This window comes from Ranitomeya imitator, chromosome 2 (genome assembly GCF_032444005.1).
Source record: "Ranitomeya imitator isolate aRanImi1 chromosome 2, aRanImi1.pri, whole genome shotgun sequence".
In the NCBI taxonomy this organism is placed as follows: Eukaryota; Metazoa; Chordata; class Amphibia; order Anura; family Dendrobatidae; genus Ranitomeya; species Ranitomeya imitator.
In genome coordinates, this window is record NC_091283.1 from 47,526,344 (window position 1) to 47,538,591 (window position 12,248).

Sequence of the window (12,248 nt, forward strand, 5' to 3'; positions counted from 1 at the left end):
CTGAAGGACTTGACAGAGGTCTTGTATCTTCGACCACTGCAAACCAGACAACTCCATGTCTGCCATCCAACTGCCTGCCCATGTATGTGTATCCTCCCACAAATTAATTACAGCATGCCTCTGTTCGCACAGTCTCTGAACCATGTGCAGTGTGGAGTTCCACCTTGTTGCAACGTCGATTATTAGGCGGTGCTGGGGAAGATTTAGCGATCGCTGAGAAACTATGGTTCAGCATACGGCTGGAGTGTACGGGCGACTGGCGGATGTGCGAGCAAAGTCTTCGCACCTTCAGGAGCAGGGCTAGTAACTTTGGATAAGTTTTGAGGAAGCACTGCACCACCAGGTTCATGGTGTGAGCCAGGCAATATATGTGTTTCAGTTCTGAAAGGGCTATGGCAGCCATAAAATTCCTTCCGTTATCATTGACTACCTTGCCTGCCTCAAGATGTACACTGCCCAGCCATGACTGAGTTTGTTGCTGCAAGTACTCCGCCAGTACTTCCGCGGTGTGTCTGTTGTCGCCCAATCACTTCATTTCTAACACAGCCTGCTGACGCTTACCACTAGCTGTTCCATAATTTGACACCTCGTGTGCAACACTGGCAGCTGCGGATGGAGTGGTTGTGCGACTGCGCTCTGTGGACGAGCTTTCGCTTCTGGAGGAGGAGGAGAGGTGGCGAATGCCTACAGCCAACTGTTTCCTAGACCATGGGCTAGGCAGAACTGTCCCACTATGGCTGTCCCCTGTGGACCCTGCATCCACCACATTAACCCAGTGCACCATGATGGATACGTAACGTCCCTGGCCATGCCTACTGGTCCATGCATCTGGTGTGAGGTGCACCTTTCCACTGACTGATTGCCTCAGTGCATGGACAATGTGTTCTTTGACATGCTGGTGGAGGGCTGGGATGGCTTTTCTCGCAAAGAAGTGTCGACTGGGTAGGTCATAGCCTGGTACTGCGTAGGCCATCATGTCTTTGAAAGCTTTGCTTTCAACCAACCGGTAGGGCATCATCTCTAATGAAATTAGTCTAGCAATGTGGGCGTTCAAACCCTGTGTACGTGGATGAGAGGATGAGTACTTTCTTGTTGTGAATTCTGTGGCAGAGCTCCCTCCTGTGGTCACAAGTGGTACTTCGGCTGATTCTCTCTGTGAGCTTCCGTTGGTGGAGGAAAGTGGTACTGCGGCTTCTGAGTTTCCTTCCTCAGGTGATGTGGTGAAGTCGTTAGGTGCTGCTCTTTTTAACTCCACCTTGTGCTTTGATCCTGGCCTCCAGTCAATGTTCTAGTATTGGACCTGTTTCCTCCTGGATCGTTCCTGTGGCCTGCTGCTCTGCATAGCTAAGTTCCGCTTTGCTATTTTGTTTGCTGTTTTTTTCTGTCCAGCTTGTCTATTTGTTTTTTCCTGCTTGCTGGGAGCTCTGGGACGCAGAGGGTGTACCTCCGTGCCGTTAGTTCGGTACGGAGGGTCTTTTTGCCCCCTTTGCGTGGTTTTTGTAGGGTTTTGTGTTGACCGCAAAGTTACCTTTCCTATCCTCGCTCTGTTCAGAAAGTCGGGCCTCACTTTGCTAAATCTATTTCATCTCTACGTTTGTCTTTTCATCTTTACTCACAGTCATTATATGTGGGGGCTTCCTTTTCCTTTGGGGTATTTCTCTGAGGCAAGGTAGGCTTATTTTCTATCTTCAGGCTAGCTAGTTTCTCAGGCTGTGCCGAGTTGCATAGGGAGCGTTAGGCGCAATCCACGGCTGCCTTTAGTGTGTTGGAGAGGATTAGGGATTGCGGTCAGCAGAGTTTCCACGTCTCAGAGCTCGTTCTATGTTTTTGGGTTATTGTCAGGTCACTGTATGTGCTCTGACCTCAATGTCCATTGTGGTACTGAATTACCTTATCATGACACTTTCTTTTCCTAACGAGAGTCTCTTGTAGGGTGAGCTGGACTGGAGAGCTGCATGTGGTGGAACTAGCGGGGGTGGTGGTGGACATGGTGGATTGAGAGAGGGTTGGTGATGGTATTCTTGATGTTGGCATACATACAGTGTTTCCTACCAAGAACCTTGTGATTCCCTGACAGCTTTGGCCTTGCGACGATACCTCCACATTTGCAGCTGGTGGTGTCCTACCCGGTGGGCTTACAGTGAGGGAAGCAATGTAGTGTTGCTGACTGCTTTCGTTCTGAGCAGGTGCACCAACGGTACGGGACGTTTGGTAGTTAGTCCAGGCTTGCAAGTGCATGCTGGTTAAATGTCTAAGCATGCACATTGTACTTAAATTTTGAAGATTCTTCCCTCTGCTAAATGTCTTTGAGCATTTCTTACAGATAACTTTGCACTGATCATTCGGATCTTGGTTAAAAAATTGCCACACTACACTCTTCCTACTATGGAATACCTTTTCAGGCATTGCACGCTGTGCTACTTTCACTGGATGGCCACGCTGTCCTAAAACTGTTTTTGTTTTTGACAAACGTTTTTGGCCTGATACGGGCCTGCCAGATGACAGCTGTTGCGATGTAGATGGGTGCTGCAGATCATCCTCTTCCGCTTCTGAGCTACTGGCAGCGGCACCCTCTTCCCCCAATGGCTGCCAATCTGGGTCAACAACTGGGTCATCTATCACCTCCTCATCAATGTCATGTGCACCTTCCTCTGTGTCACCGTGTAAGGTGCTATTGCGTTCAGGACTGGGCACCATATTCTCATCAGGGTCAGATTCTGGCTCAGTACACTGCAAGGGCAATGTAGTTATCTGAGTCAATGGAACAGCATAATAATCTAGCTGTTGCTGTGCATCAGTGCACTCCATGTCCGATTCATCTTGTAATGGGCAGTTAACAATTTCCCTTTATAACCCAGGCACGGTATGTGTAAAGAGATCCATGGAGTAACCTGTAGTGTTGCCTGACGCATCCTTCACTTTTGGTTTGGGTGAAGGACACAAGGAAACGTCTTGTTCCTGACCGGGAGCATCCACTGATGACTCGCTGCTTTTATATTTGGGACTTTCTGAAGAGGAGGCGAAAGAGCAAGAGGCTGAGTCAGCAAGGAAAGCCAAAACTTTTTCCTGCTGCTCCGGCTTTAAAAGCTGTTTTCCTACTCCCAGATAAGGGAGCCTTCGAGGCTTTGTGTAGCCAGACGATGACGCTGGCTCAACATCTCCAGCCGTTGGTGCTATTGTACTTTTGGCACTACCACCAGATGCATCACCACCACCACCATCAGCACCAGCTGGCAACCTCCGCCCACGGGCTCTTCCACCAGACTTCCTCATATTTTGGAAAATCTAACCAAAATAACAACCGTTATATGGCACTGTAAAACAATGTAGAAGGTGTATATAAACTTGTTGAGAATTTAAATCTCCCTTCTTTTTTTTGGGAGACTGAACCAAAACTCAGGCCCAGTGTATAAAACAATGCAATGTAAGTGGCAGAAAGTGGCTGGCTGATATTCGACAAAGTAACAGGACTGAAGTATATCCACTTTGTGAGAATTTGAATCTCCCTTTTTTTTGGGAGACTGCACCAAAACTCAGGCCCAGTGTATAACACTACACAATGTAAGTGGCAGAAAGTGGCTGGAAGATATATGAAAAAATACAAGGACTGTAGTACAATTTCAATCTCCCTACAATGATCTCAGGACAAGTATGGCAGCAATAAAAAGGACTGCTGCACACAAGTGTGGACAAATAAACAAGATAACTGTGCAGAAAAGAGGACACAGGATTTTTGCTTTTAAAAAAGCAGTTGGTTTGCACAGCAGCATGCAAACAGCAATGCAGCTATCAGGGAGCCTTATAAGGCAGCCTAATAAGCTACAGAGCTGATGCACAAAAATATAGCCTCCACTGTCCCTGCAAAAAAATGGTGGTGTTGGACAGTGGAAATCGCTACAGCACAAGTGGTGTATGGGTTAATCTTCCCTCCCTAACTACTGTATATCCCTTCTTCTGATGAAGCTGCAGCAACCTCTCCCTATGCTAAGATCGGCAGAAGTAAGATGGTGGTGCACGCCCCTTTATAGCCCCTGTGACACCGCAGAAAGCAGGCCAATCACTGTCATGCCCTTCTCTAAGATGGTGGGGACCGAGCCCTATGTCATCACCCTGCCCACACTCTGCGTCCTCCTTCATTGGCTGAAAAATGGTGCTGAAAGCATCATACGAAACGCGACTTTGGCGCGTAGATCGCCGACCTCATGGCCGATCCCACACTAGGGTCGGGTTTCATGAAACCTGACTTTGCCAAAAGTCGGCGATTTTTGAATTTGTCCGATCCGTTTCGCTCAACCCTAGTCAGGAGGACCAAGATGCGTGGTGGATGATGAAATCACCAACTCATTCTGGGAAGCTGGCATGCATTGCAAGGCCACCAGCGCTGAAGAGGTGAGATCGGCAGCAACAAAACAGACAGGAAGAGACAGTGGGCTGACAAGAGGGACAAGGCGGGAAACTGTTCTGCGGAGCACCGACACTCGTACACTTCTCCGTCAAAGAGTTAGGTGTTCCCGGATTGGGACTTTTTAAAAAAGCATTTTATGAGTAACAAAATGACAATGTCCAACCTTACCCATGCCAAGATCAACAGCGGAATGGTCACTAAGAACCTAACCACCCCCAGCATGATCAGGCACATGTCATCTAAGCATCCGACTCGGTGGCCAGAATGCCTGGATCCACGACTGGTGCCATCGGGTGACAATACTTCATCTTCCCCTGTCCAAAATACTGGCACAGATGCCTCTCACCCTGTACCTGTGCTTGCACATTCTTACTATCATCAAGCACTTCCAAATCCTTGTCCCAACTCAGCGTTCAGCTGTCCCTACCGCAGGCCTTGGAGCAAAAAAGAAAGTTCCCATCCACCCACCCACATGCCCAAATGCTAAACGGGCACATTTCTGGGCTACTTGCCGTGGAAATGTTGCCATTTAGGCTGGTAGACATGGAGGATTACCGTCAACTTATGGTGGCAGCCGTCCCTCGGTACTCTGTCCCGAGCCGCCACTTTTTCTCCTGGTGTGGAGTCCCAGCCTTGTACCAACACATTTCCAGGAACATCACCCATGTCCTTATTAATGCATCTACTGGCATTGTCCACTTAATGACAGACATGTGGACAGGTGCTTGTGGCCAGGGATGCTACATTTCCCTGATGGCACACTGGGGCAACATTGTAGACGCTGGGGCCAAGTAACAGCTTGGCACGGCGCATGTGCTCCCAACACCGAGGATCTATCTATCATGGTTTCCTCCACCAACTAGAGCAGTTCCTGCACCCCCCTCCTGCTCCTTTTCCTCATGCTCCATCTCTGATATGGTATCTCAGAGTAAGTCATCCACATCAGCTGGAAGCTCTGCAGCAATGCTTTTCAAAGCGGCAACAGGCCTTGCTAAAGCTAATTTGACTAGGAGATAAACCTCACTCCATGGCAGAGTTACTTAAAGGAATAAAAAATCAGACATATCTGGCTTTTGCAGCTGAACCTCCAACCAGGCAAGGCCGTGTGTTATAATGGGCATAACCTAGTGGTGGCTGTGATGCTTGGCAAGCTCACACACGAACCATGCGTAGCACATGTGCTCAACCTGGTAGTTCAGCAGTTGTTGAGAACATACCTAGATTTGCCGGAGCTATTGATCAAGGTACGACGCATCAGCTCTCATTTCCGCAAATTGGTTACAGCTGCCGTCGCTCTGGCATTAATGCTGTGGTGCATGCAAGTGTCAGATCAGCGACTGGAGTCGACGTCATCACGTGCTGGAACTCAACACTGCACATGTTCGCAAGGCTTTGTAAGCAGAACAGGCCAGTGGTTGAGTACCAGCTCCAACACGCTCATTGGTACTCTGGTCAGCCTCTGCACATAACAACTGAAGATGTCTGACATTTGTTTGGTTCTCCAAGACTTTGTGGACGCCACAAAAATGGTGAGCGATGAAAACACCATAGTCAGCGCAACTATCCTGCTTCTATGCCTACTTAAACAGTCGCTGCTCACAATTAAACATGAAGCTTTGCATGTGGACCAGGTTGGAATGGAGGAAGGCATAACAGAGAGACTGTAGCCAGCCCTTCCTCAACTCATCTGCTCAGCGTGGATTGGGTAACAATGAGGAGGTGTGAAGCGATGGCCGGGGGACCATCACAGTGCAGGAAGACTACCGTACACAAGATGAGGTGCAAACAACAAAGGGTAGATTTATTGGAAGGCAAGGAATGAAGTGGATGAGGAAGATGCAAACAGGGGTATACAATGGCAAAAGATAATTTACAAGAGTTATATTCTTTAGCTTGTCCATCAAATAGCATGGTGCTCCAACTATTACAGAATCAACATACGTCACACAAGTAAATGCAAACAATAAACAAAGAATAATGCTACTCTACGTATAACCTCCTTGCCTCTACTAAGCAGGCCTCACGGCTGCCGTGTTCTGACTATTGAAGCCTACACTAGGCACTGATATGTGCACAAAACAGGAACAAACTCATGGTGATGTTGGGGATTAAGATCCAGTCCCGGGGGGCCCCCAGCAGTCTAGCATGGTGGTGCACATGGCTTTCTGCTAGCTCCGTGAAACGTGGTCTTCTCCTTGCTTCGGGGTCCTGGAGGTAACATAGTAACATAGTAACATAGTTAGTAAGGCCGAAAAAAGACATTTGTCCATCCAGTTCAGCCTATATTCCATCATAATAAATCCCCAGATCTACGTCCTTCTACAGAACCTAATAATTGTATGATACAATATTGTTCTGCTCCAGGAAGACATCCAGGCCTCTCTTGAACCCCTCGACTGAGTTCGCCATCACCACCTCCTCAGGCAAGCAATTCCAGATTCTCACTGCCCTAACAGTAAAGAATCCTCTTCTATGTTGGTGGAAAAACCTTCTCTCCTCCAGACGCAAAGAATGCCCCCTTGTGCCCGTCACCTTCCTTGGTATAAACAGATCCTCAGCGAGATATTTGTATTGTCCCCTTATATACTTATACATGGTTATTAGATCGCCCCTCAGTCGTCTTTTTTCTAGACTAAATAATCCTAATTTCGCTAATCTATCTGGGTATTGTAGTTCTCCCATCCCCTTTATTAATTTTGTTGCCCTCCTTTGTACTCTCTCTAGTTCCATTATATCCTTCCTGAGCACCGGTGCCCAAAACTGGACACAGTACTCCATGTGCGGTCTAACTAGGGATTTGTACAGAGGCAGTATAATGCTCTCATCATGTGTATCCAGACCTCTTTTAATGCACCCCATGATCCTGTTTGCCTTGGCAGCTGCTGCCTGGCACTGGCTGCTCCAGGTAAGTTTATCATTAACTAGGATCCCCAAGTCCTTCTCCCTGTCAGATTTACCCAGTGGTTTCCCGTTCAGTGTGTAATGGTGATATTGATTCCCTCTTCCCATGTGTATAACCTTACATTTATCATTGTTAAACCTCATCTGCCACCTTTCAGCCCAAGTTTCCAACTTATCCAGATCCATCTGTAGCAGAATACTATCTTCTCTTGTATTAACTGCTTTACATAGTTTTGTATCATCTGCAAATATCGATATTTTACTGTGTAAACCTTCTACCAGATCATTAATGAATATGTTGAAGAGAACAGGTCCCAATACTGACCCCTGCGGTACCCCACTGGTCACAGCGACCCAGTTAGAGACTATACCATTTATAACCACCCTCTGCTTTCTATCACTAAGCCAGTTACTAACCCATTTACACACATTTTCCCCCAGACCAAGCATTCTCATTTTGTGTACCAACCTCTTGTGCGGCACGGTATCAAACGCTTTGGAAAAATCGAGATATACCACGTCCAATGACTCACCGTGGTCCAGCCTATAGCTTACCTCTTCATAAAAACTGATTAGATTGGTTTGACAGGAGCGATTTCTCATAAACCCATGCTGATATGGAGTTAAACAGTTATTCTCATTGAGATAATCCAGAATAACATCCCTCAGAAACCCTTCAAATATTTTACCAACAATAGAGGTTAGACTTACTGGCCTATAATTTCCAGGTTCACTTTTAGAGCCCTTTTTGAATATTGGCACCACATTTGCTATGCGCCAGTCCTGCGGAACAGACCCTGTCGCTATAGAGTCACTAAAAATAAGAAATAATGGTTTATCTATTACATTACTTAGTTCTCTTAGTACTCGTGGGTGTATGCCATCCGGACCCGGAGATTTATCTATTTTAATCTTATTTAGCCGGTTTCGCACCTCTTCTTGGGTTAGATTGGTGACCCTTAATATAGGATTTTCATTGTTTCTTGGGATTTCACCTAGCATTTCATTTTCCACCGTGAATACCGTGGAGAAGAAGGTGTTTAATATGTTAGCTTTTTCCTCGTCATCTACAACCATTCTTTCCTCACTATTTTTTAAGGGGCCTACATTTTCAGTTTTTATTCTTTTACTATTGATATAGTTGAAGAACAGTTTGGGATTAGTTTTACTCTCCTTAGCAATGTGCTTCTCTGTTTCCTTTTTGGCAGCTTTAATTAGTTTTTTAGATAAAGTATTTTTCTCCCTATAGTTTTTTAGAGCTTCAATGGTGCCATCCTGCTTTAGTAGTGCAAATGCTTTCTTTTTACTGTTAATTGCCTGTCTTACTTCTTTGTTTAGCCACATTGGGTTTTTCCTATTTCTAGTCCTTTTATTCCCACAAGGTATAAACCGCTTACACTGCCTATTTAGGATGTTCTTAAACATTTCCCATTTATTATCTGTATTCTTATTTCTGAGGATATTGTCCCAGTCTACCAGATTAAGGGCATCTCTAAGCTGTTCAAACTTTGCCTTCCTAAAGTTCAATGTTTTTGTGACTCCCTGACAAGTCCCCCTAGTGAAAGACAGGTGAAACTGCACAATATTGTGGTCGCTATTTCCTAAATGCCCGACCACCTGCAGATTTGTTATTCTGTCAGGTCTATTAGATAGTATTAGGTCTAAAAGTGCTGCTCCTCTGGTTGGATTCTGCACCAATTGTGAAAGATAATTTTTCTTGGTTATTAGCAGAAACCTGTTGCCTTTATGGGTTTCACAGGTTTCTGTTTCCCAGTTAATATCCGGGTAGTTAAAGTCCCCCATAACCAGGACCTCATTATGGGTTGCAGCTTCATCTATCTGCTTTAGAAGTAGACTTTCCATGCTTTCTGTTATATTTGGGGGTTTGTAACAGACCCCAATGAGAATTTTGTTACCATTTTTCCCTCCATGAATTTCAACCCATATGGACTCGACATCCTCATTCCCTTCGCTAATATCCTCCCTTAAAGTGGACTTTAGACAAGACTTTACATAGAGACAAACCCCTCCTCCTCTCCGATTTTTACGATCCTTTCTAAACAGACTGTAACCCTGTAAGTTAACTGCCCAGTCATAGTTTTCATCTAACCATGTCTCGGTTATTCCCACTATGTCAAAGTTACCTGTAGATATTTCTGCTTCTAGTTCTTCCATCTTGTTTGTCAGGCTTCTGGCGTTTGCGAGCATGCAGTTTAGAGGATTTTGTTTTGTTCCAATCTCCTCACTGTGGATTGTTTTAGAAATGTTCTTACCTCCCTTCAGAGTATGTTTTCCTGGGTCGTCTTTGTTCGAGTCTAAGTCCAGGTGCTCCTGGAAACTGTAAATCCCTTTCTCGATATCTTCATGGCTTCTCAAGCTCACACAGGACAGCCACTCTTGCTGCACCCGGAAAAGTCTGTCAAATTTCACAAGTCTACACCGTTACAGGCTGTGGGTCCTCTCCTGCAGCAAACAGCACAAAGTTCTCTCTGCAGCAGCTTCAGTTCTCCCACGCTGTCCAGGCTTCACCTCCACCCTCTGCTCAGTCCAATTCATTAACACAGTCTATTGCAGGGGAGAAGCAGAACCTCCATCACGCCAGACAAGGGCGTGCAGTCTCTTAAAGTGACCTTACCGTCCATAACAGAACCACCCTCTTACAGGTGAATGCTGAGGAAGAGGAGGAACAGGAGCTGGTGGCTAGCTCAATAGAGGCTAGTAGTCACACAACCTTCATCCCGTCTCTCCTACGTGGGTTGGCTGAAGAAGGGAATAATGAGGAAGAGTCATCATTATGTTTGAGACAGGCTGTGGAGCTTGGCACATATGGCCCACTTTATGTACCGCTGCCTTTCTTGTGACCCTCGCGTTACTTTAATCTTGGCCAAAAAGAGTACTGTTTTTTCTCTCTGTTAGACCCAAGCTACAAGGAAAACGTTGCGTCTCTTTGCAATACCTGTCTGACAAAACCAGTGTACTCCCTAATTCCACTGAAACTTTCAACTATTGGGTCTCAAAGGTGGACACCTGGCATGAGCTGTCACTCTATGCCTTGGAGGTGTTGTAATGAACTGCCTGAACTGAGTCTTGTCTGAACAGGTTTCTCATGCCCCTGGGGAGTCAAAACAGACAGGCACTTTTGCTTTTCAACTGAGAATGTAGACAGGCTCACTACCATCATAAAAATGAACAAAGCCTTGATTAGCCCACACCTTTTCCACACCACCAGATAACAGCAGCACATAAACGGTTTGTAATATTCAAACTTTTAATAGTGCCTGCCAGTTGTCACATTTTGAAGGGCCTATGGATGACCCTAATCATATTTTCTGTCTGGCTTTGCAGTTTCTGTAAAGCCTTTGACTGTATAAGTACATCAACTGCACTTTTAAAAATGTTATAGATTCAATGACTCATCCATACAGCTTAAAGGGCCACTATCACCCCCCTCCAGCCGTTATAAACTAAAAGAGCCACCTTGTCCAGCAGTAATGCTGCATTCTAACAAGGTGGCTCTTCTAGTTTTTTGTTCATGTATTCCCAAAATAAAGCGCTTTGAAACTTATCTAAAATACTTGTCTTTGTCCATGGAGGCGGGTCTCACTCCCCAGCTTGAACCGGTACTCTGCCGTCACTCACATTTTCAGGGGCTTTCGGCGCCGTCCCCTCTGCGCTGTTTTAGCTTCAAAACCAGCACCTGCGCTGTGTACAACTGTGTGGGGCAGGCGCTGTAAGCTCTGGCCATCTCACGTCCCAGCAAGGCTTGCAGACTGCACCTGTGCGGGCAGTTCGGCCACCCACCTTGGGAATCCCAGCCCCACAGTGTGTTATGCATTATGCACAGTGCGGGGCTAGGATTCCTGGGCATGCGCACTGCGTGTGTCAGCCTGTCGCCCAGGTCTCCCGCCTTTCCGCGTCTGTATATTCAGCTGATCGTGCCTCCTCCTCCTAGCAGTAGCCGGGTCCCCCCCCTCCCCGTGCTGTTCTCCTTCCATTCAGCTCTTTTCCCTTCAATTTGAACATTTTCATTGCCCTCCAGACCCCTTTGTAGGGTCTACTGTAAAAAATATTGGCCCTCCCATTGAGCATGCGAGTATTAAGGCCCCGTCACACATGGCGACGCTGCAGCGATACCGACAACGATCCGGATCGCTGCAGCGTCGCTGTTTGGTCGCTGGAGAGCTGTCACACAGACAGCTCTCCAGCGACCAACGATCCCGAGGTCCCCGGTAACCAGGGTAAACATCGGGTAACTAAGCGCAGGGCCGCGCTTAGTAACCCGATGTTTACCCTGGTTACCATCCTAAAAGTAAAAAAACAAACGCTACATACTTACCTATCGCTGTCTGTCCTCGGCGCTCTGCTTCTCTGGTCTGGCTGTGAGCACAGCGGCCGGAAAGCAGAGCAGTGACGTCACCGCTCTGCTTTCCGGCTGACCGGCGCTCACAGCCAGACCAGAGAAGCAGAGCGCCGAGGACAGACAGCGATAGGTAAGTATGTAGCGTTTGTTTTTTTAATTTTAGGATGGTAACCAGGGTAAACATCGGGTTACTAAGCCCGGCCCTGCGCTTAGTTACCCGATGTTTACCCTGGTTACCAGCGAAGACATCGCTGAATCGGCGTCACACACGCCGATTCAGCGATGTCAGCGGGACCTCAACGATCAAAAAATGGCCCAGGCCATTCCGACACGACCAGCGATCTCACAGTAGGGGCCTGATCGCTGGTACGTGTCACACATAGCGAGATCGCTACTGAGATCGCTGTTGCGTCACAAAACTTGTGACTCAGCAGCGATCTCGCTAGCGATCTCGCTATGTGTGACGGGGCCTTTAGGAATTGCTTGGATCGAGCAACCAAGCATTACTAGTAGTCACTATCGGTTTACCTGCATTACAGCAGTGTTTTTGTTTTTCATCTGCAGTGGAAACTTCAAATTTGT

The 12,248-nt window shown here is 46.8% G+C and overlaps 1 protein-coding gene across 1 annotated transcript in view; it reads left to right on the forward strand.

The window, feature by feature from the left end:
- Positions 1-12,248, forward strand: part of LOC138661752 (cytochrome P450 2B4-like) — a 77,738-nt gene that overhangs the window by 10,163 nt on the left and 55,327 nt on the right. The gene's annotated exons all lie outside the window — the stretch shown is intronic.